Below are 26,511 nucleotides of genomic sequence, written 5' to 3'. Positions count from 1 at the left end.
ATAAAGAAAGAACCAAAAAGAAATCTGGTCATTTCCAAAGTAAGGCAAAAATGATTGCCAAAGTTCTATAAAGCAGTATTATAAATCTTTTTTTATGATCTGTGCAAAACTCAAAGGTGAAATGACTGCAGAGTATATGAGGACTGTGTGCCAAATGCCACTCCATGTGCACACAACCCTACATGCCCTCTCTCCATGTATACACAGCCCTATGCATTTTCGACATACACACAGCTGTATGTGCCATCTCCTCATGTGCACACAGCTCTAGATTATGTCTCTTAACATGCACACTCTCCTCCATGCTGTTTCTCTCCCTGGACAAAGCCCTCATGCTGTCTTTCCACATGCATACACCTCTACTTGCTGGTGACATCACGTAAACATTTATTTCAAACACAGTACTCTAGTCTAAGGGAAACATACATTGCACAGAAAGCAAGCCTTTAAAACTAAAACGCGCTACACAATGTTCTCATGCATTCATAGTAGACTTTCTAATGGCAAATTTTGTGATGCTGTTATGGAGACTTTAGTGCCAGCGGGATTCTATGGTTCCTTTTGGACCTTGCTGTGACGCTGCTGACACAGAGGGAATGAAAAGCAAGGGTGAAATGAAGGAGTCTTTGTTCTCCATAATACAGAATGACAACCTGCAATGCAGCAACAAAGGAAATAAAAGGCAGCAACACTCCTCCAGGCCGAACCCCTCCCAGTCCCTGAGGTACTGCAGCTGGGTGCCTCTCCTCCTCATGTCCAGCAAGGCACGCACCTTGTAGGTGGGTTCTTCCTCCACCTCCAGCGGCGGAGGTGGTGTAGCTAAGGGATCCTCCTCTTCAGTGAGGGGACACTCCACCACAGGCTTCAGGGATGAGACATGGAAAGCCATTGATGCACGGCTGCTCCCTGGCAAACCTATACGGTATGTGACTATATGGACTGGCATACTTGGCACACAGCTAGCCTGCAGGTCCCATCCGGACATCTTTCGTGCCCACCCATACCTTGTCTCCAGGTTCGTATCATGGGGTCTCTCCACACCTCTTATTTGCCTTCCTCTTGAAGGTTATGATGGAAGAAAGCAACCGCCGGTGTTTTCCTCCCAGCGGGCTGCTCAGACGTAGGGGAGTTCCAGGGGTATAGTGGTGGTTGGTAGACTAAAACACACTCAAAGGGGATTGGTTTTGTCCCTGCATGGCGAAGAGAGGCAAGTAATTCTGCCCAGGAGAGGTAAGTACACCACGTCTCGTATCGCTGACAGTACAAGCGTAGAAAATTACCCAACTCCTGGTTAGCTCTCTCTACCTGTCCGTCAGGGTAACTGTGATGTTTAGCTTCCCCAATAATTCATGCCACATCCGCGATGTGAACTGAACCCCCCCCGTCAGACATGATGTCTTTGGGAAACCCAAACTCTCTGAATATGTGGCCAAAGAGCAGTCGGCTGTCTTCAGAGCATTGGGTAGTGCCTTGAATATGTGACACAAGAGGCGTAGGGGAGTAGGTAAGGGAAGCAGTTTACCTGTAGTATGTGGCGCTTTGCCATGTACACTCTCTGCACACGAGGCCATGTATTTAACCAAGTCTTTATGCATTGCCGGTCACCAGTAGCGTTCACTCAATAGTTGCACTGTGCAAGCCGATCCTGGATGTCCCGTCCCGTCCCCAAAAGGTGTGTACCCATGTGATGAGGGCTCTGCGGTGTCTGGGCAGAATGTAGAGCTGATGGGGTGGGCAGTGAGAATGAGCGTTGGCTGCTTCAATGCTGCGGTCTAAGTCCCATCGTACAGATGCCAAGAAGCATGAGAGGAAGAGAACTCGCTCCTGATTTGTGGATTGCGCTTCAGCGGTGTATTGCCTGGAGAGGATGTCTGCCTGCACGTGTTTCTCCCCTGGTCTGTAGGTAATGTGAAAAGCAAATCGGGAGAAAAAGAGGGACCACTAAGCCTGTCTGGAGTTTAACTATTTGGTGGCTTGGAGGTACTCCAGGTACTTGTGGTCAGTTATTACCATAAAAGGGTGTTGTACTCCCTCCAGCCAGTGCCTCCACTCTGCAAATGCTAGCTTCATCGCGAGAAGCTCACAATCACCGACCCCGTAGTTATGCTTGGATGGGTTCAACTTATGGGAAAAGTAGTCTATGGTCTTTAACTTGCCATCCTTCCCCATGTATTGGGACAGCACAGCCCCAACTCCCACATTCCAGGTGTCCACCTCAACCATGAATTGCTTCGCTGGGTAGGGTTGCTGCAGTACTAGAGCAGTAGAGAAGGTGGATTTTAGGTCCTCTAACACCTATGCCTTAACACTCCATCTCAACCATTTAGCTTGTTTCCAGAGTAGGTCCGTGAGGAGCCTGGACAGGGTGCTGAAGGACCTGATGAGCCTCCGGTAGAACTTGGCAAACCCCAGGAATAGCTGTAGCTCCCAGCGTGTCTGGGGTCTCGGCCAGCCTGTTACCACCTCTACCTTACAGAGTTGCATGCGTACAAATCTCTCCTGAATGATGCATCCTAGAAAACACCTCACTGCCGTGGAACTCACATTTCTCCAACTTATAGTAGAGGTGTTTACATAAGAGGTTACAGAGTACTACACGTACCTCATACACATGTTGGTCAAAGGAGGACTAGATGAGGATGTCGTCGGTATATGTGACAACAGATCTACCCAGAAACCCCCTTAAGACCTCGTTAATATACGCTTGGAATATGGAGGGAGCCATGGCTACAACCAAGTACTCGTAGTGGCCAGAGGACGTGTCTTCCATTCATCGCCCTCCTTGATCCGTACAAGGATGTATGCACTGCATAGGTCTAGCTCTGTGAAGTATCGATTTACCCTCAGCGGCTGAGACTGGGGGAGTGGATAAGGACATTTTACCAGTAGCTCATTTAGCCCTCAATAATCCACGCATGGCCTCAGCCCCCCATCTTTCTTCTTCAGGAAGAACACACTGGCCCTGCCTAAGACGTAGCAGGGCTTGACCGCAGATCCTACCCTGGCGTGGGTGGTGCAAAACCACCTTGAGTTCCCTAATGAACTCAGTGTAATTGTTCAGATGAGTTAGTCACCACCACAGCTCCCCAGGCATGAGCTTGCCCTGTGAGTCGGGAGATCATGAAGGACACCTTCACATGGTTGGGCAGAAGGTGCTGATAAACTAAAAACAGTTTATACTGGACCACGAATCCCTCACAGCTATCGGGTTCTCCTCCATAAACCTCGGGGTGCTGATTACCCCCTCAGGAGCAGGAGACATAGTAGGCAGAGTCACTCGGCTCTTGGGGAGAGGTTCCTTACACCACAGAACGCCTAGTTCCTACATCTGCTTTTCAAGTGCTGCCACCTGAACAGCCCGCAGGTGTGCTCAGTCAGGACTGCTCACTTCACTCACAGTTGGCTACACATTCTGTGACAGTGGCGACAAAGTGAGCAAGAGGTGAGGCTGAAATGAAGGAATGACAACCTTCAATGCAGCGACAAAGGAAACAAATGGCTTCAGTTAGCATAGAGCTATTGAGCAGTGCATTGTTCTAAGGTCCAGCAGCACTAACTTCAGGTACCTGTGTGCTTAAATAATAAGACAGAGAAAACAAGGAACAGGTGCATAGGGTTAATAAATACGTGATTTGGACTGTGGCATGTGCTTGGTGTGGTTATGAGCAGCAGTGGGCGTGTCCCTCCTGATAGATGAACAGCCTTCCTTGACACTTGCTATGACAAGGTGCAGGGGAAGGACTGGAGGTTGCTAATACAGAATGTGATATGAGCATCAGATGAGGAGTGAGCAAGAACAGTTGGAATGTGGCAGCAGGGAACTTGGATAAGATGGGAGTGAGTGGTGGAATGCAAAGTCATGGGAGGAGCTTTAGAAAGCCAAGCCCAGCTGAATAAAATTCCTAATCTAAGCCGTTAATGATGTTCTACCAACTGTCAGTTTTGCCTTCTCTGGAGTCATAGTTCCCATGGTGAGATTTTTGCCATGCATTGTTTTTAGGTTTTCATTTAGTTCCACTTTCATGTGGTCATGTGCTTTCCTGTGTTTGTTAGTTTCTGCCTGTGTGTTGATAACCTTTTATTACCCTGGTCATTCACGCTCCTTGGTTCGGTTTTATTTTTAAAACTAGTTCTATAGTTTTGTTTTTTCTGTTCTTGGTTTTGATGTTGCCACTATTAAGTATCTGCACAAGGCAATGCTGTATCAGGCAAAGGGGTGTATGAGCAAGGCTTTACCAGTCCGGAGAGTCTCCTTGTCCCACACCATGAAGGTTTACCTGGTCCTCATAGTTCTGGCTCTCCAGAAGGATGGCTTTTATGAACTGGGAGGGCAATATGTCCTTATGTCTGGCTCCCTCATAGCCCTTCTTCTGTACTATGTGTGATAGGAACTGCGGGCCTGAGGGAACACCCAGGGATTTCTTTATGCATTTGTTCCTCAGAAGCTGCCCAGCTTCCTGTTCCTGGCATGAATGATGCCACCCAGCCTCCTGTTTCCTACTCCCTTTTGGCCTTCAAGCCTGCTCCTAGGGCCACCTGCCAATTAGCCTATTGTGGCTGACCCTCAGTCTTCTCGTCTCCTTCCAAGTTTCTCGATTAAACTTTCCTGGTTTTGTCTTGGTCACCCATCCTCCATGCTCCAGTCCTGTTATCCAGTCCACCATCCAGCCTATCTCCCAACCTTCTTTGCAATCACGTGTCCTGCCTGTTTTCCAGTCCACCTGTATATTCTACCCATTGAACTGCACCTAATCCCCAGTTGCATCTCCTGTCCTGACTCCAGTCGAGTCTGTTGTGTTGCCCCTTTGTTCTTCCTTCTGTATGATCCCCCTACTACATGCTGTCCCCGGTTTCAGCCATTGTGCAGATGTCAAAGTCGAGGTCATGAGCTTAGTTAAACACCATTATTGCTGTTATGGTAGCTTTGTTTTTGCCCAGTTTTGCTTCCCTGCATTTCTACTCCATCATGTATTCCACTTTTATTTCTCAACACCATTTTAATAACAACAACCGTTGTGTCACGCTCCCTGCCTCTGACTACATCCCCCATTAGCCAGCAGCCAATGGCCTGCCTGTCACTCCATCCAGTTGCACCAATCACAGCTAGCCTCTTCGATCCGCCTCCACTGATTATTGTTTGATTCAACCTGTTCCCCATTTCATCTGCATATTTGACTTTTCTGGTTCCACTTACCTGTGGCAAAGTATTAACATGTATCCTCCATGAGTACTGAGTGGTTTCTGTGTTTGTCTCTCTGGTTATTGTCTCTAACTTATCCATTTCTGGTTTGTTCATCTTATTGTACTGCACTCGTTTTTACATACTTTGGACTGATCTCATTTATCCTTGTGCCTATCCTTTTGTACTGTCATCCACATCATTGACATTATGAAGGAGTTGTCCGTCATTATGCAGCTCATACACTCTCCTGAGGTTTCGCCAAACTCTCAAGTTACACCTGCCCCTGCTGGACAACCTAAAGCTGTCTTTCCATTGAGCAAGCCAGAAATGTATAACAGGAAACCTAACAAATGCAAGGGTTTTCTACTACAATGTTCCCTGTATTTTACCAACTCTTCGTTCCTCAGAACAAAGAGCTATGGATACTTAAGTCCAAGAAGCTTTGGCTCGGGGCTTCATTCAGCCATCTACCTCCCCAGCTGCAGCCAGGTTCTTCGTGGCGAAAAAAAGGCCAAAAAAAAAAAAAGACCAAAAAAAAAAAGTGGTCTACGTCCATGAATAGACTATTGGGATCTTGAACACCATCACAAAGAAATAATACTCATACCTTTTACTACTAGCTCCATGGAGTTAATTCTTTCACCAAGCTAGATCTTAGAAACGCTTATAATCTCATCCGCGTGAAGAAAAGTGGTAAGTGGAAAACCACTTTTGCCACAACATCTGGACATTATGAATATCTGATTATGCCTGTCAGTCTTTCTTACACTGCCTGTTTTTCCAGATATTCATTAACGATGTCCTCCATGACATCTACTAGGCAGGACTGTTATCAGCTACATTGACATTTCAGCCTTTTAGCCCCTGATTTAGACGCACTTGACACTGCACTTGACAGATGAAATTAAGGAATTTGTCTGTTGGTGAGAACCTTATTCACTATGTGAGGTAAATATTTGGGAATATTTTATAAATATTTTATAGTGTGTGTGTGTAATTTCATACACAAAATGTGTAAAGCTGAGCGCGAACACAGCATAATTCTGCAGAATTTAGTCCAAAAGACATTAAGCTACTTTTACTGAAAGAGCACGTTTAATGTTATTTTCCATTGATTTCTTTCAAAATGAAAGTGCAACAGTGCATCTGATCCTTTTGGGGAAAAAACACCTTACACCTTATTCTGGACTTCTGGTAATACTGTGCAATTATTAGTGTATCCATTTTTTAAATAAACAAAAGGCTCAGTAACACTAGACAGGTTGACAAGACTTCATAAAGGCTGAATGAATACACAGGTCTTACATACTAAGAACAAATGGGGACTAACAAGATAACAAGAGGACATAATGACAACGGGAGATACAAACAATGGGGTAGAACCGAAAGAAACTAAAACAAGAAAGTACAAGGAAGTAAACAAACAGGTAGTGTTGCCGTGGGAACCACAACTCCAGGAGGTCCCAGAACCTGCCCCTTAACACACGGCCCCTGATTCGCAAAACAAAAACAAATAGAAAACAAAGAACCAGGGACCAGAAGCAAGACTAGATAGGTACAGGCACTGGAAACATGGTGAGAACAGGAGCTGAGACAGATGGCGAAACATGGCGAGAACATAGACTGACAAACACAGGAACTGATACATTCAAGGACACAGGGACTAAAATAAAGGCAGTCAAAGGGACCGACACTGGCACAACATGAACATGAATAACTACAGACAAACATGGTGTCAGGAACAGGTGACGGGAGGAACATTGGGGCAGTTAGTGGTGCTGATATAGCAGCCTCAGAGGGCAGAGAAGTCACAGGAGAAGCACAGGGCATAAATATAGGAGGTCTGGCAGAACACTGGGGTGTGGGAGGCCAACAGAGGCCTCAGGAGTCACTGGTTATCAACAAGCTGTGGCCACATGAGTCCTAGGAGTCAAGAGAAGGCCCATGTGATGTAGCCACTGTTTCTGTCACAGAAACTGGCCTAGCACATGGCGTGGGCACAGGTTTGGCGTATGGCACAAGGACTGGCTGGACGGCGTACTCCATGACAGAGACAGGAACAGACAGGGCGGCATCTTCCATGCTGGAGACAGGAACCGACAGGGTGGTGTCTTCCATGCCGGAGACAGGAATAGGCTAGGGGTCAGGAAGTGCAGCACCTATCGTCGTCTGATCAGAAGGCACAGCTGCTACAGACGGCAGGTCAGCTGCAGGTTAGGAGGTGCAGCCTATGCTGACAGTGGGTCCAGAAGCACTGCGTCGGACAACTGTGGATCCGGAGGTCTAGCATATGGGGCATTCCACGCCGGGGACTAGAGCCTGTAATGCATGGTCCCTCAGTCCCATAGTCTTCCCCACACATTCCATGGGGCAGCCCCCCCTCCCAAAAAAACATACTTGGATGCCTCTACCCCAGAGGTCAGGGTCTTGGGCTGAGGGGCAGGAACAGGCTCAACACAGGAATGGACTCAGGGTGGCTTTTAAGACTATCTTGTGCTTTTTCCATCTAGGCATAGCTTGAACTGTTTCAGTCACCTGAGAAAGGAAGTCATTTCTCTGGGTAGCTGGGTAGATATAGTCCACTGCGGACCCTTACCATACATACCATTCATAAAGCCAGTCCAGGGTATCTGCCAGCCGATGTGCTGCCAACATCCGAAGACATTTCTCCTCAGTACTCCCATTAGGAAGCATGAAAGAAGTTGGCCACTTCCTTAATAATGTCCGCTAGATCTCTTCACGTGGGAACCACGATGCCAGGGAGGGGCAAACATTTAGGGACAATGCTTAAGACTGTCAGGAATGACCAACAGTGTACCTCAGAACTGGACATGTCTACTAACAGGCAAGAAGAAAAGAGGTTTTTACACAGTGCTAGAGTATTGTTCGACAGCTTCTGTTGCTGCAGTATCTAGGACAATGGTCTGGCACCTGCAGTGACTCTTGACTGGGTCTGAGATTCAGCCAGGTCTTCCGTAGTGTGGAGAATCAGTTTACTCTACTGCTAGTAAATAATAAACATTTTTGGAAGCTCTGCCAGAGTAGTTAGTTAAAAAAAATGTTATCATGTCCATTGTTACAAAACTTGCCCTTCATGAAAGAGCAGAGAGACCTGTGGGTTCTGATATTCACATTGGTCCACTTCAGTGTGACCCTATTTCCAAGACCAAGCAGTAAATACAAATGACACAAGAAGTGTTCATTGAGGTTTTTGTGATTTTAGTTCATTTAGAACTAGAGGGCCATTGCTGGTTGATTCCTTAAAGTGCATTAATGTATACTGATGAAGGAATGATGGGTTGCCATACCAATGCTAGCTAAATAACCTCTGGAACACCTGATTAACAAGATGCAATGAAGTTCAAGTTAAACGTTTAATGAGATGACCATAATTACCATGCTAATTTATTCAGTTGAGGCTTCGGGATCCCCACGACTACTATGCTGTTTGTAATCGTGAACCTCCCAGTGGTGTGGATGACACACGGGTCCTGCTTTCTGATTAGGGCTTTAAATTTTTTATTTTTACCAAATGCTTCAGTGCAACGCCCCCCAGTACTCTTGCCTATGGCTGGTATGTACATACAGTATGAAGCCCTATGTGTGTATGATGTCAAAAATTAAATATTAAAATCAGTCCCCACCAACTCTCTCTATATATATGTGTGTGTATTTGTCTAGTTGCTGTTATTTGACTGACTTCATTGTTCTTCAGGTAATGCATTAGTGACAATATGAATTATGATAACATTGTCTCATTATTGTTGTTATGACTTAAATGTAAACTTGTATAGATAAGAGTTTAATTATGCACAATATTGGTTATAATTCTCTTTATTTCCCAATAATTTTTTCTTTTTATTAAAATTTTGGCATAATTTTTGTGAAGGTCATGCAACACCATTCTCAGGCTGGTCATTTCTTTTCTTCTTTAGACATGTGCACAGCTGAGTGTAACAACAGCGAGGACACCAACAGCAGCAGTTATCAGCTACAGCTGGTCAGCTCCATGCCTATGAGAATTATTGTATCAATGGGCATAACTCAGTTCTTCGTGTGGCCTTTCATATACATCAATGTGCTCATGCTTGTCACTTTCTCCAGGAAGCAGGCCTTCAGGACTGAGACACGCTACATATTGTTTGCCCACACCTTACTGGTTGATTTGATTTTTCTTTTGCTGACTGATTTTGTGGTGCTCATATCCTACAGTGATGTCCTGATGCCCATGGTGTTCTGCATTCCCTTCTGTATTCTCATGGAGATGGTCACCTTGTGTACACCGCTGACCATCACTGCCATGTGTGTAGAGCGCTACGTGGCCATCTGTATGCCTCTGAGACACAGTGCTCTCTCCACCTCCAGCAGGACCCATACTGCCATCCTCATCATCTGGATTATAAGTGCTGTAAAGCCACTGGTGGACGTGATCATCCTTGCCTCGACTGTCTCGCAAGCTTATCTGTCACAGCTCACCTATTGCTATTATGAAATCTTGACTCCTGAGAAATGGCACCGTTACATGAGGGGCTTTCTGTGCATCTTCAACTTCATAATAATTTTACTTGTTGAATTATTTTGCTATGTGATGATTATGCTTGCTGCCCGAGCAGCCTCTGTTGATGAGAAGTCTGCAGCTAAGGGGCTCCGTACTGTCTCATTGCACATGCTTCAGCTTACACTGTGTACAATGGAGATTATCTGCCCCTATATTGAAGCCATCGTCATACAGCTAGATATCCAGGTATATCTGTCAGTCCGCTTTTTCAACTTTATAACATTCAACGTCATCGCCAGGGCAGTCAGTCCACTTGTCTATGGTATAAGAGATGAGAAATTTTACACTGCCTTTGTATACCACATGCGATGTGGACAAAATCACATATCTTCTGAACATAGACAATCAAACCCAGCACAAAAGTGAAAAACATTACTACTTAAGACAGAAAACCCTCCTAAAAGGCACTTTAAAATGTGCTTGTTAAGGAGTTACTTATTTCATTTGTAGATGCATCTATGTAGTTCCTCAGAGGGAGGTTACACCATGTTTAGCAATTTACCACTGACAAAATGTAATCAAACACTAATCTAAAGCTGTGAATTAAATTTAATGAAATTTAATGAAAACATTTCAGCTACTTTGCAATGTAATGTTCTTTTTAAATTGTTACCAAGCAATCACAATAATCCAAATTAAGAAACTGAACTTGTATTTTTCATATACGATCACAGTAGACATCATAAGATGTTTGTCTGCATCATCATCAAATGCAAGACTATAAAATGTAAGATTCATGAAAAATCACACATACTGTGATGACTAATTCCATGTTGGTTCCCAGGGCACTGAAAGCCTACTGAAAGACCCCTAATAAGAGTGTTGATCTTGGACCTGCTTCTGTCATTATGGCCACATGCATTTCTCAATTTTTCTGACAAAATCTGAATGCACAGTCCCTAGTGTAGCATATACTGATGATGCCAGTCACTAGTACACCATAATGCCTTTCTCACTGTGTGGTTCCTTGGCTTCTGGACATAATCATACAGGACAAAATGCAACTTCTTAACTAAGGAGACCTCACACAGACTTATGAATGATGCAGATAAATTGGTGTGATTGAGCTACATTACGCCACCCTTTAGTGCACAGGAGACATAAGGGCCTGTAGCCTGTCCTTCAATGACATGTTCAGGAGTCTTTGCCAGGCATTTTGGTGGTTGAACAACTAGTTCTGCCTCAGTGTTTTACAGTATTGAGAATTTTTTTAACTGAAAGAGAACATGGGTACTTTGAAAACAATGATATCAGCTGAACAGTGAGCACAATGTACGTTATCATAGGGCACCATCCAAGACCAACAGCCTTTATTAGAAGGCCAACAAAAGTCTTTTCAATTACCTGGGAACCCACACAGTATTAGTCATAATGTTGTCTCACAACAATTCATTATCTAACATTTTAACAGTTTTGTATTACTGTTATTAATTGACAAAGCTCTGTGGTATGTACACTTTTTAAAATAAAGAAACAAAATGAAAACATGTATTTTTCAAAGTAAGACAAAATGCTTGCAGAGGTTCTAGAAAGCAGTATTATAAATCTTTTTTTATTATCTGTGCAACTGTGTACACGTGGATGCTGTCTTTCTACATGCACACACCTCTACTTGCTGGTGACATGTGAACATTAATCTCAGACATAGTGCTCTAGTTTAAGGAACTCTAGCATATTTCTATTTATTTGCCTTGTATAGAAAGCAGGCCTTCAAAACGAGAACATGCTACGTAGTATTCTCATGCATTCTTAGTTGACATTTTAATGGAAGATTTTGTGATGTTGTTATGCAGGCTTTAACACCAATGGGATTCTATGGTTCCTTTTTGCATCCTCACAAGAAGACATGGTGCTCTATCCACTGATGGCAAGACCCTTACTGCTATGTCTGTCATTTGCATTATAGCCATTTATAGATTGGTTATTCTTGTTCCAGGTGATTCGCAAGAATATCCGTCACTGCTCAGCTTCAATGATTCCAGATAACTGGCTAGGGAAGGTTGTCATGGTTTCCCACCCTTGGTCTTGTGGTTCACACAGCACCATTCTGAAGATTTCGCCATGTGGTTGTTTTTGTTTCATATCCACCTTTGTCTCTCTTCATGATTATCCCATCCTTTTGTCAGGTCTTTCTTGTTTCCATTCAGTGTGTATTATTTCCAGCTTTGTCTATTTTACCCTTTGTATTTATACCTGTTTCCTGGTTCATGCTCTTGATCATTGTTAGCTTTGTTATCATTGTTGCTATTGTTATCGAAGTTGATGTCGTGATTTATCTCCATTGTCTTTGTTTTTTTTCACTGCACTTTTCTCTGGATTTTGCCTTAATTTGTTCTGTTTCAGCTTCTTCATGTGCTCTGGTTTTGTTTCTTTAGACCATTGTATCAACCATGACCAGACATTGTTTAAGAAAAAACAGCTCAATTCTGTGAATGCATCCTGCCTCTACTCACTATCTCAGAATAAGGATGCAGTGAGTAGACCTGTTTTTCCTGAGGACTCCATCTTGATTGGTGAACCCTTTAATGTTTCCCTAATTGATGACCACCCAAGGTGAATATGATACGGAAGGCTCTTGTGAGGGGTTTATTTTACAAGGCAAATTTTATTTTCAATTTGTACCCCGTCATACTACTCCTGAGGCCGTTAAATTGTTCTTGCAGTTTTTTCCTCAGGGGCTACGTTTTGCTATGGCCAGTCTTGAGTCTAAAATACAAGGCCGAGAAAACTACAATCCTGGGGTTTTTTTTAGCCTCTTGCAAGCACAGTTCTCTGGGTCTTCTGTTGCCCTTATCTAGCCTGCCACCAGTGCCTGATCGTCAAGAAAAAAAGACCACTGTAGACTCCTTAGGCAGGATGCTCTGGCTGCCCCTACTCCAGTGACCATCCTCCAGGCGGGCATACTTAGCACAGCAGTGCTAAGTGCTGCACTCCATAATGTGCACAGTCTACACTGTGTTCTGCCTTCAAGCAGGTGTTGTCTCCGTTGCGGCCTGCTCCAAACATGGCACTGCCACGACATTTGCACAAGAGGGTGCCGTTGCACCCTGTTCACAGGATGGCACAACTACTCTGTGCTACCTAGTGGGTGCTGTCATGCCCTGTCCCCTGTCTCAGATGTTGCAGCTGGCACCCTGTGTCCCCATGGTCTCTCCCTGGAATGGCATGGAAAACATCTGTCCCCCACCTCGATTTGTCTCCAAGAGCACCTCTCCCATCCCCTACCCCCAGGAGAGTGCTGTCGCTGTGTCTTCCCTCAAAGAGAACATCGCATCCATGAAGGTGATGCCTCCATTACACCCTGCCCCCCAAAGTACTTTGCTGAGGGTCTCTGTAAGGGCACCACCTCTGCCGCATCATTCTAACAACTATAACCTGTCTTCAGGTAATAAAACTAGCCGAAGTCCTTGCCTCTATTCACTCTACGTCACAAAAGCTATTTTTATTAATGCTTGTTAACCTTCACCTTATTGAGCTCCATTGTTATGTAATGATTGCTAATTTCAGAATTTACAGCATAATTAAAAAGGAACAATGTGCTTGTTGGGTTTCATTTTGTCTGAGTTAAGTTACCCACAAAATTCAGCTAGGAAAGAATGTGCTAAATGTTCCAAACCAACTAACAAAATACATCTAGTGTTGTACAGCACTGAATGCCTTTGTCAAATGCTTGCATCGAAGCAAATTATATGAATTTTCTACCAGTGCAAATTACTTAAGATGCATATAAAAAGTGAGTTTGCTATGTCGGTTTTGTTAATTTCTAGGTTTAGATTTAAAAAGGCCTGTAGCTGGCTGCTAACTTGTTGGCTTTGTGGCCTACAACCAGAACAGCGTTTCCTGTTGGAGTGTAATTTATAAAGCTTATAGCAAAGCTATGCTTTAACAGTTATTGGTTAGTTACTTTATGCATAAAGATCAATGTCATGTTTCACTATGAGGCTACAAAAAGACTTAAAGGCTTAAAATTTGACTTGTGTATCCCTTTGTTCAATTGAATCACAAGTTTTATGAAGTAGAGCCCTCAATTTATATCCATACTTTACAGTTAATAATTATCACTAAACACAATACATATAAAACACAGAAAATGACTGAGACCCAGCTTTAATGCTGTGTAATGTAGGTCCTCTATAGTGTGAAGATTCAGGGCAATCTATTCTATTGTTGGTATTTCTGGAAACTCTGCCAGAGCAGTTAACCTTAGTTTTTTGGATTTTTTTTTTTAATGTCCAAGATTAGCCTTTCATGAAAGAGCAGAGAGGCCTGTATGTTCTGATATTCAAATTTATCCACTTGAGCTTGAACCTGTAACCAAAAGCAAGCAGTGAAAATTAATAACACAAGAAATCTTACTGAAAAGTGATCGAAGGTTTGGGGATTTTGGTTAAAAAAATAACAAAAAAAAACTGTAAAGAGCCATTTATGGTTGATTCCTAAAGGTGCTTGAACGTACTTGGATAAAGGAAAAAAAATTGGTTACCATACCAATGCTATTTGAATAACCTCTGGAACAGCTGACTATCAAGATGCAATCAAATAGGTTTTAAAATGAAAAGATTAACTATGTGCAACTCCAGATTTAAGATCATTTTTGTACTTGCTCTCTTTAACACATAGCACAATGATCATTCAGGATTCAAATTGAAGTAGACACTTGGGCTGTCACGCCGCCCGCCACCCAAACAATCTACAGTACCCGTCATGCTGTTCGCCTCCAGGACAGCAACTCATCCAAATCGTCAAGAGTTCATCACCTGCATATTGAATTCACCTGTTTCCCATGTATATAAGCCATTCTAAGACTATTTGTTGTTGCGAAGTATTGCCTCCAGTTTACCTGAGCATACCGAGCGTTCTTTTTCTGTTTTTAATATCCTGTGTTTTTGACCTAGTTTTCCCGTTACTCTCGATTCCGTTTTTTTGGGGGGGACTAGGACTGTTTACCTCAATGATTGTGTTTACCTTTGATTGCATCTCTCTGGTTTTGACCCTGACTAGTTTAACCCCTACAGACACGGATTACAATAAAACGCCTGCCTTTTATCCACAAGTGTCTGACTTTGCTTACAACGTTACATGGGCCAAGACATTCATTCACATCCAGGCTTATTTTTCTATAATTTAGGTTCCATTTGAGCTCATCTAATACAGAAGAAAATGTCAAAAAACACCTTTTATTTTTGGGATTTATAATGTGTATTTTGATAATGCAGATTCATTTTCAGTCATGCTCTACATTTTCTGAGTCACCAGGTGTGGAAGATTGCGCGTCGGAAGATGGTATAATCCACGGGAATCCCAGGACTAGGCTTCAGTACCAAGCTAAAGCAGAATTGGATGCCGCTCAGTCAGCAGCCAATCATTAAATGAGTAAACCTCCCATCTCACCAATCTCTACCTTCTGTTCTACACCCCCTTAAATATAGGAAGCTATGCTCTGGGCTAAACCAATACCTCAGGCAGGTGGCTCTACAGAAGAACAATAAAATCAGCCTCAATATATTGCAATATTTCAGGGTCAGTCCTGTGCACAGTTCAATGGCCATTACATCAATACATGTACCGGTAAATCTGAACATTTTTTGACTCAGTCCTTTTTTCTCTATTTGTGTTCTTCGTCGGCCCCCTTTACCTTGTATTGTTCTGACCTGTAACAAGGGATGGAGCTGCCCTAGCTTCCACTTTTTTGGAACCAGGGTCTCAGATAAGTTTACTTCTTTGATTCACTGCATGTTGTAACAGGTATCTATACTCTGGCAGGTGACTTGGTGATGGGGCAGGTCTCTGACTTCATCACACACACACACACCCTTCAGCAGCTCACTCCTCAGAGTGATGGTACATTCTGCACCCCATTCCGATACCTCACTGTGAACTTGAATGGCTGCAAGGACAAGTACCAACACGTAATCCTGGCATTAGTGTCTTTCACCTTTTGTATCCACTGTAGTGCTCTGTGGTTTGTCTCCATTGTAAACTCGACCCCCATCATCAAGTAGTTTTAATGAGTCGAATGCCCACTTCACAGATAGCGCCACCTTTTCCACAGTGGAATAGTTCACCTCCCTCGGGAACAGATTCCTGCTTATGTAGTGAATGGGCTGTAGGTCGTCATCTTCCCCTTGATGGAAGACCTCACCTAATCCACTCCCTTGTGCATATGTCTGCACGAGGAAGGGATTCTCAATGTCTGGGCTGCGCAGAACAGTCTCAGAACACAGGCAGGCTTTCAGGTTTTGAATTCCCAGGAATGATCACACTCTCCTCTTGGTTGCCTTAATTTTGCTGACTTGTTGGCGGATGTCTCCTCCCATAGGACTTAACCCAGGTAAGAGATTTTACACCTTGTGAGGTGACACTTGGTTGGGTTAGCTGTCAACCCTGTGTTTGCGATCCATTGCAGCACTGCTCCTATGTTTTCTATAGTTGTGGCCAAAAGTTTTGAGTTAATTTGCATTAACTCTAGCTTGTGAAATATGATCAGATGAATTGCAATTATTTGCAAAGTCATTCTTTGCCATGAAACTTAATGACAAAAATGACTGCATTCCAGCCACTGCATTTCAGCCCTGCGACAAAATTTCAGTGATCTTTTTGTTAGCTCAAGAGAAAGTGTTAATGAGGACAAGGTAGCTGTTCAAGAATTTATTGAATCAACCATTTATCGAATTATCAACAACTTCAAGGAGAGAAGTTCAACTGCAGTGAAGAAGGCTTCAGCGTGCCCAAGAAAATCAAGCAAGCGCCAGGACTGTCTCCTAAAGAGGATGCAGCTATGGGATCAGGTCACCACCAGTACAGAGCTTGCTCAGGAATGACAGAACGCAGGTATGAGTGCATCTGCACGCACAGTGTGGCGAAGGCTTTTGGAGGATGGCTTGGTATCAAGAAGGACAGCAAAGAAACCACTTATCTCCAAGAAAAACATCAAGGACATACTAACATTTTGCAGGGAGTATAGGGATTGGACTGCAGATGACTGGGGTAAAGTTATTTTCTCTGATGAAGCCTCCTTCAGACTGTTTGGGATATCTGGACAAATGATTGTCTGAAGAAGAAAAGGTGAGAGCTACCATGAGTCCTGTGTCATGCCAACAGTGAGGCATCCTGAGACCAGTCATGTGTGGGGTTGCTTCTCATCCAAGGGACTGGGTTTGCTCAAAATTTTGCCTAAGAACACTGCTATGATTAAGGAATGGTATCAAAACATCCCCCGAGACTTCTCCCAACGATCCAGGAGCAATTTGGTGATGAACAATGCTTTTTGCAGCATGACGGAGCACCATGTCACAAGACAAAAGTAATATCCAAGTGGCTCAGTGAACAACACATTGAAATTTTGGGTTCATGGCAAGGAAACTCCCCAGATCTCAATCCCATTGAGAAACTGTGGTCAATCCTCAAAAAGAGGGCGGACAAACAAAAACACAGAAACTGTGATCAACTCCAAGCACTGATTAGGCAAGAATGGGTTGCCATCAGTCAAGATTTTGCCCAGAATCTGATATCCAGCATGCTAAGGCGAATTGCAGAAGTGTTAAAATAGAAGGGTCAACACAGTAAATATTAAGTCTTTGCTTAAACTGGATGCATTTGTCAATAAAAGTTTTTTTTTTAACCTATGAAATGCTTGTAATTGTACTTCACTATACCTTATCTGACAAAACGATCTAAAAAAAAAAAACTGAGGCAGTAAACTTTGTGAAAACCAAAATTTGTGTCAGTCTCAAAACATTTGGCCACGACTATACATGCTCAGCCCAGGTTGTGCTGTAGATGACATCAATATATGCAGCTGCAAAGTCATCCGTGCCTTTGAGCACCTTGTTCATTAGCCGCTGAAATGTCACTGCCACTACATGTAGACCGAAAGGCATAACTGTGAAGTGACACGGGCCACTTGGTGTGCGGAATTCCAGAATTTCTTTCACTGCAGGCATCAGAGGAACTTGGCAATAGCCCTTATACAGGTTTAACGCTGTCAAATACATCACGCTACAATGTCTTGTTGAATCTTTCAACGAGGCCGTTGGTTTTTGTTCGCTGCATGTTGTAACATGCATCTCTTCTCTCCAGCAGTTGACATGGTGATGGGACAGGTTTCTAACATCATCACACCATGGTCTTGCCTAATAAACTGAACACTTTTGAGCATATACATTAAATTACTAAGTAGCTACGCAGTATTTTCCACTAAGTGATCTAGACATCTCCAAAGTGCCCAAAAGCCTCTTCAAATGCACAGTCACTATACATTCTTTCTGCTAAAACACCACAACAATGTTCATCAACTTACTAAAAGACAAAATTAGCTTCATAGTTAAAGGCTAAAAGGTTATGTTGTGGGAAGATACTGTAATACTGTAATAAGGTAAAGAAATAGTGTGCTTTCTCATTTAGACTTATTTTGTAGTTTGCATTGAGACTATTTTCTGTCCTGGCTCCAAGATGGTAGAATGACCTCCTACTTGCTGTCTGGACAGCAGAGTCCCTTGCAGTCTTCAAACGCAAACTGATGACCCATTTATTTGCAGAATATTTAAAGGACAACTGACCCTGTTCCCATATTGACTGACTAAATTAGCACTTATTGTAGGGTATTGTTTATGTTATTTAATAAACTCTAGCACTTACTGTTTATTGCACTTATCATTGTTCAAGATAGAGCTTATGTATTTTGTACTTCTAGGTATCAGCATTCATCCCTGTATAGTTCATTGGTATGTTGGACTCTAGCCTACTGTACTGTACTAGGATATATTCTATGAGTAAATGACAAAGCACTTTTGTAAGTTGCTCTGGATAAGAGCGTCTGCTAAATGCCATAAATGTAAATGCTGTAAATGTAAATTTCTTCCAGCAGTGAATGGAAACATCCAGAGATTTGCGATGCAAACACTGTAGCTAGTCAATGCTAGAAGCCACTGAACTGTCCCTCCCCTTCCAGCTCATAACTGCACCCAAACAACTCCACATAATCTTCAGCTAAAATAAGGCTCTTCCTTTCCATCATGTCCAATAGTATTGCCAATCAAATCATTAAAACTATTTCTGTGGCTGCACCAGTTTCACCCGTGTCACAAGATGCACTTTATCTGATTACAACATGCAAGCGATGGTTTGCTACATGCTGTAGCTGACTAGAAGGGTAAACAAATAAGGCAAGTGAGGAGTCTACATTTGCATCCAAATGTCCTCTATTTGTTTAAATAGTTGCCAGTCATGCAGTTTGTACCTGGAATACATTTGTGAAGAAATCTGATGTTTAATGTCAATAGATAGATTTTTAGAATATTCGGTGCCGTCAAGTGATTTATTTGAGTAGGCTAGAGCTTGCAGGTGCAGTAACCAGTTAATGAGATGACCATAATTACCATGCTAATTTATTCAGTTGGGGCTGCTGGATCCCCACCATGATTACTCTGCTGTTTGTAATCCTAAACCTCCCAGTGGTATGGAGGACATCTTGGTCCTACTTTCTGATTAGGGCCTTTTTATTTTTAACTCCAGATCTTTTCCAAAAGCGTCACGCCCCCCAGTACACTTACCTATTGCTGGTAGGTACATAAAGCTTTGCATATGTCAAAAATTATATATTAAAATCAGTCCACACCAACACTATATATGTTTGCCCACAGTCTGCTATTCAACTAACTTCATTATTCTACAGGTAATGCATTAATGACAATATGAGTTATGACAATATTCTCATGTTTATTGTTATTATGACTTAAATGTACATTTGCATAGATATAATACATTTTATTTGCATACAATATATAGGATGTTATTCTCTTTACCTTACTGGCATTTTTCTTTCTTAAATATCTGCATAATTTTTGTGAATGTCATGCAACAATATTCTCAGGCTGGTCACTTCTTTTCTCCCATAGATATGTGCACAGCTGAGTGTAACAGCAGCCAGGAAGCCAACAGCAGCAGTTATCAGCTACAGCTGGTCAGCTCCACACCTTTGAGGATCAATTTATCAATGGCCATAACTCAGTTCCTCGTGTGGCCTTTTATATACATTGATGTGCTCATGCTTGTCACTTTCTCCAGGAAGCAGGCCTTCAGGACTGAGACACGCTACATATTGTTTGCCCACACCTTACTGGTTGATTTGATTTTTCTTTTGCTGACTGATTTTGTGGTGCTCATATCCTACAGTGATGTCCAGATGCCCATGGTGTTCTGTATTCCTGTGTGCATGCTTATGGAGATGGTCACTATATGCACACCTATGATTATCACTGCCATGTGTGTAGAGCGCTACGTGGCCATCTGTATGCCTCTGAGACACAGTGCTCTCTCCACCTCCAGCAAGACCCATACTGCCATCCTCATAATCTGGACTGTAAGCGCTGTAAAGCCGCTCATGGATGTGATCATCCTTGCCTGGACTGTCTCGCAAGCTTATCTGTCACAGCTCACCCATTGCTATTATGAGATCTTGATTCCTGATACATGGCAACATTACATGAGGGGCTTCCTTTGCATCGTCAGCTTTATAATAATTTTTCTTGTTGAATTATTTTGCTATGTGATGATTATGCTTGCTGCCCGAGCAGCCTCTGTTGACAAGAAGTCTGCAGCTAAGGGGCTCCGTACTGTCTCAATGCACATGCTTCAGCTTACACTGTGTACAATGGAGGTTATATGCCCCTATATTGAAGCTGTGGTAATAGAGATTGACATCCAGGTATATCTGTCAGTCCGCTTTTTTAACTTTGTAACATTCAGTGTCATCGCCAGGGCAGTCAGTCCACTTGTCTATGGAATAAGAGATGAGAAATTTTACACTGCCTTTGTATACTACATGCGATGTGGACAAAATCACATATCTTCTGAACACAGACAATCAAACCCAGCACAAAAGTGAAAAACATTACTACTTAAGACAGAAAACCCTCCTAAAAGGCACTTTAAAATGTGCTTGTTGAGTTACTTATTTCATTTGTAGATACATCTATGTAGTTCCTCAGTGGGAGGTTACACCATGTTTAGCATTTTACCACTGACAAAATGTAATCAAACACTAATTTAAAGCTGTGAAATAAATAAAAAAATTAAAATCTTATTTCAGCTATTTTTTGCAATGTAATGTTCTTTTGAAACTGTTACCAAGCAATCACAAATTAAGAAAGTGAACTTGTATTTTTCATATACATTCATAGTAGACATGATCAGTGTTTCTCTTCATTATCATTATCATCACAGGCAAGACTATAAAATTTAAGATTCATGAAAATCTCACGCATACTGTGGTGACTACTTCCACTATGCCACCCTGGAGTGCACAGGAGACATAAGGGCCTGTAGCCTGTGCTTCAATTATATGTTCAGGACTCTGCATTAGGCATTTTCATGGTTGTATGTATAGTTCTGCCTGTGTCTTACAATACTGAGAAATATGGAATTGCAAGAGGACTTGAGAACTTTGAAAACTACTATGTCAACTGGACAGTGAACATAAACCACCCAAGATTAATTCTTTATTAGTAGGCTGACAGTAGATTTGTATTAACCTGGTAACTCACTCACTATTAAACATACTGTTTAAAAAACTCTCTTACATTTTAACAGTTTTGTATGATGCTGTTTTGGCTCTGTAGTATGTACCCTGTTAAAAACAAAAGTAGCTCAAAGTTATGTGTAAAACTCAAAGGTGAAATGAAAGAAAAGGTAGATGTACACGTCTCTCCGTGTACATAGCCCCGCATGCTGTTTTTCCAAGCAGCCCTACTAGCTGTCTGTCCATTTGCACACAGCTCTACTTTTGTGTGTATGACAAAACTACAGGGGGAGAGATTATGGGATTGTTTTTTGCATGGCCTCAAAAAAATGTCCTCAAATGTTTTCAAAGCAAACTTGTTGCAAAAGACACCAGCATGTGTATGCAGGTATATTATCCATTTCTTCCTATTGTCTTCTCAAAATGTGTCAAGCTCTTTATAAACCTTTAAAAAGCGCTATAAAAAGAATGCTTATTCTTTTGTTTACATTCATAATCTTTTTAATATAAACTCAGTATGTAAAAATCAAATAACTGCAATGTTTTTAAGTTATTTAATAGCAGATTGGAAACCTTACATCCATAATGATAAAAGAAGGGTATCATGTTCACCTTCCCATGTCTTCACCATGCAGGTGTGTTTGCTTTGGTTTTGACACCTGCTCCTGCCCTCATCATGTGCAACAAATCACACTAGATTTCTCTCAGGTGTTTCTTGTTTTTGTTTAATCTCTCTGCATTTATTCTGGTCTCTGTCAGTTCATGTAGTTGTACACCACGTCTTGCTCTCTCTGTTTTTTCCCCACTTTGTATTTATTGTTCCTTTGTTTCCACCCTTATAAATACAACATCCACATGCAGTTGCATTCTTCCTTTCACATCACCTACATTGTTGCAACAAAGGGGTTTTGGAAATGGAATACATAGCAGTCTACATATCTGTTGGTCTTGGCATGATTTTCTTTCTTAATCCATAAAATGCATTCCAGAGAGGGAAAAACCTTTTCATCCTTCAGTCTATGAATGTGTAGACACAGACTCCACTGGACCTCAAATTTTCAGCTTTATGGCCATATTTCTTTATGCAGTGCTCTAGGTCATATGGTACCGCATGAGGACGAGAGCTGAGATCAGCCTGAACATTTTGATATAAAACTTGGGTATCACGCTACAAGAACATTTAAAGTGAATTTACGAAAATATGCAAAAACAGAGGAAATGCCCTTAGACTTTGGGAAGTTAAGGAAATGAAACGTAACCATGCACAAAAACTGAACTAAACAAAGCCAACAGTTAATGACTGACCATCGGTCATACTAACACAAAAGGCACTCCGACCCATGTCAAAACCACCAGATCTGTCCCTCAACACAGCCAAACTTCCAGCAGGAGTGAGCCAAATTAGAAAATTTTATTCTACCCACATCTGAGCCTTATATGGAATGCTTATACGGCCATGCTCCATTAACGTCTAATTGGCATTATATGGCCCATACATAGTTGTTAGAGGCTGTTGAATTTAGACCAAAAAACTGTATTCAACCTACATCAGCCCACAGCAAGACAAAATAAAATCAAAACCACAAAAGATTATTTCGTAGAGGGTGCTAGGGCTCAGCCCTCCTTGATGAAAAATTTATTATTTTTGAAATATCCAATATCTATTTATTTGAAGTATGAACATGTTAAGAAATGAACAACAACATATAATAAATAAAAAATATGGGAAATTAGCTTCTTGTTTACCTCCCCCCCCCCCCTTTCTGAGGTGACAGAAATATAGTCCAGTCAGTTCGGGAGCACAGCCAATAGCTAACAAGATACGCACATACCAACATACATTCAGCATCCTCGAATTTGATATATAAGGGCCATTTTTATGTCCCAAGCTACGTCAGTCAGGGGTGGAGTAGGGACAACTGACCTTATCGACAACGATGAACAGATCAGTCACCCTCAAATTCAATAAGACGTCTTTTCCAAAATACATCCAAGAGAACTTTCCTGGAGAAATGTCAGAGAGCCTGGAAAATATACACATGACAAAATCACAAAAAGTAAAACGTACAAGCGAAGCTTCTCCCCGTAATCGTTACATCAGAAAGGCTCTGCTAGCTGGATGTAGTCATGTTAACGCTAAAATTACTTAAGTTTCCTCTCCTTACTTTTTATAACGTTGGGGACTGTTAAAGGAGACATGAAATATTTAGCCATCTGATAAGAATTTTTTTTTAAATACGAGGATACACAAGGATAATACCGTTAAGATAGCCATGCTAAGTTAGAGTTACCATCGATACGCAACTGGCTAAAGGCCACAAGATCGCACAAGTGTGGCTGCAGATCGTGTCCCTCAGCTCCTCGACCAGAAACCTGCGAAACTGCGACAATCATACCTGACTGACATGGCATTACTACTTGCTAAGCGGAACTGATAGCCATTAAACAAACTTTTAAATATTTGGGACAATTTAATCTGATGTAAATTTAATGTTTTCCTACTTACAGTTAGGTTTGTTTGCATTAAACCCAAGTTTGAACTAGTGATGGCTAACTAAAACCGCTAACTAGCTAAATTGTCTGTCGGATTTTACAGTAGCAGTGAATTAAGATAGCTAGGTTAGCTATATATTTGCCCTGTCGTTTGTATCAAGTTGTACTGGTATGGTAGCTGAAAATGACTCGATTTTACAGAGTCCCACCTATAATAATTTTCACTAGCGTCCACGATCAAAGAGACCGTTTATTTTGAAATTATATGTGCAGGAGTTTACTTTCCTCTGTTTTAATTAGCAGTTTATTCACTGTGTGAGGCAAGGCCGCAGCTATGAACAGAACATTGTGGGGGACCAAATCTACCTGGGGACAGGGAGTTCACTAACTCATGGGATGAAATTATTATTATTAGGGACTAAAAAGTATAACCATAATCATATAAACAGAAATCTTTTTATTGTTATATGAAGACATGTCCAGATATTATGACCAAGGTTTAGGAAATGTATGTTTTTATTTACTTATAGGTACACTTGGGAGGGCATCAGGGACATCTGCTCTGCTCTCCTCTCATTTTCACCTCTCAGCTTATCTTCTCTCCATTCCTCTCTCCTCCTCTCCTCTGATCCTATATTCTAATCTCCTTTTTCAGTTATATCTTGTCTTTCCTGTCCCCTGCTCTCCAGTCATCACTTCTCTCCTTTCTGTTAGTTCTTTTCTGCTCTCCATGTATTTCTTCCTCTCTGCAGGTACTATCGTTCTCTTTTCTTCCCCAGTCATCTATTCTCCTCTAATTTTTTTATGTGTGTGTGTTTAATTTATTTTATGTATTTAATTGTAAATTTGTAAATTGTTTTTTATTTCAAATTATGGGTTTTCCTTATCACTCATATTTAATTTTAATCTATTATTATTATTACCTTCTCCTTGCCATAATTACTTGGTTTTAAGCATCAGTATGTGCTCCTTTTCTCACTCACCTCCATATCACCTGCTCTCTGTGACCTGTCAGTATCTTCATACTCTCTACTTCTCTCTCTTTACCCTGAATGAACCAGAGTGGACAGGAAAGAAATATCATCCCTAAACCTTTGACAAGAAAGAATCTTGATCCATATATGAAGGCTAACAGTAGTCTGTACATGAGGATGAGACTAGTGTAATGGCATTATGGAATCTTCACTATCAATATTTGCTCCTTTTCTCACTCACCTCCAAGTCACCTGGTCTCCCTCACCTGTCAGCATCCTCATACGCTCCCTCTCTTTCTCTCTCTGAATGAACCAGAGTGAACATAAAACACATACTAACTGTAAACAAATGCTATTTCTTGCCATGATGTTCAGGAATGTATTATTGACAGTTTCGTATTGTTAGTCAGTGTGTGATGACTGGTCATTATTACATCAGAAAACGCTGAATTCTTGTACAACTCTCCTCTGTACTTATATCATCTGACTAGTATTCATTTTCTCACAGCTTACTTTTCTTTTTTTCTGAGGTTTCTCCAAAACTGCTGAATGTCATTGCCACCCTTTGTCACATTACGGCCCCTCTCCCCAAACGTCTCCCTTTGTGTACATGTGCGCGTGTGTGTTCGTCTGCATGACCACGCCCTCCTTGTGTTTCACACCTGCTCCTTATTGTGTGTCATTAGTGTGTATGTATATAAGTCCTGTGTCTACGTACAGGTTTTGTCGTTCTTTGAACCAGATTAGCTTGCTAACCATGTCATTGTTTATGTGTGTAATAAAAAGTTTCGTTGTGTTAGACACGGCCTGTCCCCGCATCTTGCTTTGCCTCTGAATGTTTCACCCTTCCTCTTTATCATGAATTGCTGTGAATGAAAGCTGACAAAAGCTGACCAATACAAATCTGCTTTCACTTTAATTAAACAAACAATAATGCCATTTATCACAAGCAAGCACAGCTACACAAGATACTTATCGAATATGAGGGGACATTGTCACTGAATATTGGGGGAACACTGAAGCACAATTTATCCATGTATATACTGTATAATGTATTATTGCATTATACATGTATATACTGTATAATGTATTATTGCGTTATCTATGTATATACTGTATAATGTATTATTGCATTATCCATGTATATACTGTATAATGTATTATTGCATTATCTATGTATATACTGTATAATGTATTATTGCGTTATCTATGTATATACTGTATAGTGTATTTTTGCGTTATCCATGTATATACTGTATAATGTATTATTGCGTTATCCATGTATATACTGTATAAGGTATTATTGCGTTATCCATGTATATACTGTATAATGTATTATTGCGTTATCCATGTATATATTGTATAATGTATTATTACGTTATCCATGTATATACTGTATAATGTATTATTGCGTTATCCATGTATATACTGTATAATGTATTATTGCGTTATCTATGTATATACTGTATAATGTATTATTGTGTTATCCATGTATATACTGTATAATGTATTATTGCGTTATCCATGTATATATTTTATAATGTATTATTGCGTTATCTATGTATATACTGTATAATGTATTATTGTGTTTTTCTAAATATACCATCATATATACATAGAAGTCCCTTTGCCAAAAGCAGTCTGGCTTTTGCCTGAAAGACCAAACAGTTCAATTAACCCATTAATTTCATTTGTCTCCAATGAAATATTGCATTTTTATTAGAAAAGGTTATACAAATGCCACAGAAGGTCAAAAAAAAGGTGAAAGAGAAGTAGTGCACGGAAA

The 26,511-nt window shown here is 41.4% G+C and overlaps 2 pseudogenes; both read left to right on the top strand.

Moving 5' to 3' along the window:
• Positions 1-9,119: 9,119 nt before the first annotated feature.
• Positions 9,120-10,281, top strand: LOC113587642 (odorant receptor 131-2 pseudogene; annotated as a pseudogene).
• A 9,357-nt stretch (positions 10,282-19,638) lies between these two features.
• On the top strand, positions 19,639-21,215 carry LOC113587641 (odorant receptor 131-2 pseudogene; annotated as a pseudogene).
• Positions 21,216-26,511: the final 5,296 nt, after the last annotated feature.

The sequence above is a fragment of the Electrophorus electricus genome, chromosome 17 (assembly GCF_041902795.1).
Source record: "Electrophorus electricus isolate QZ-2024a chromosome 17, ASM4190279v1, whole genome shotgun sequence".
NCBI lineage: Eukaryota > Metazoa > Chordata > Actinopteri > Gymnotiformes > Gymnotidae > Electrophorus > Electrophorus electricus.
This window is presented reverse-complemented; position numbering and strand designations above follow the sequence as displayed.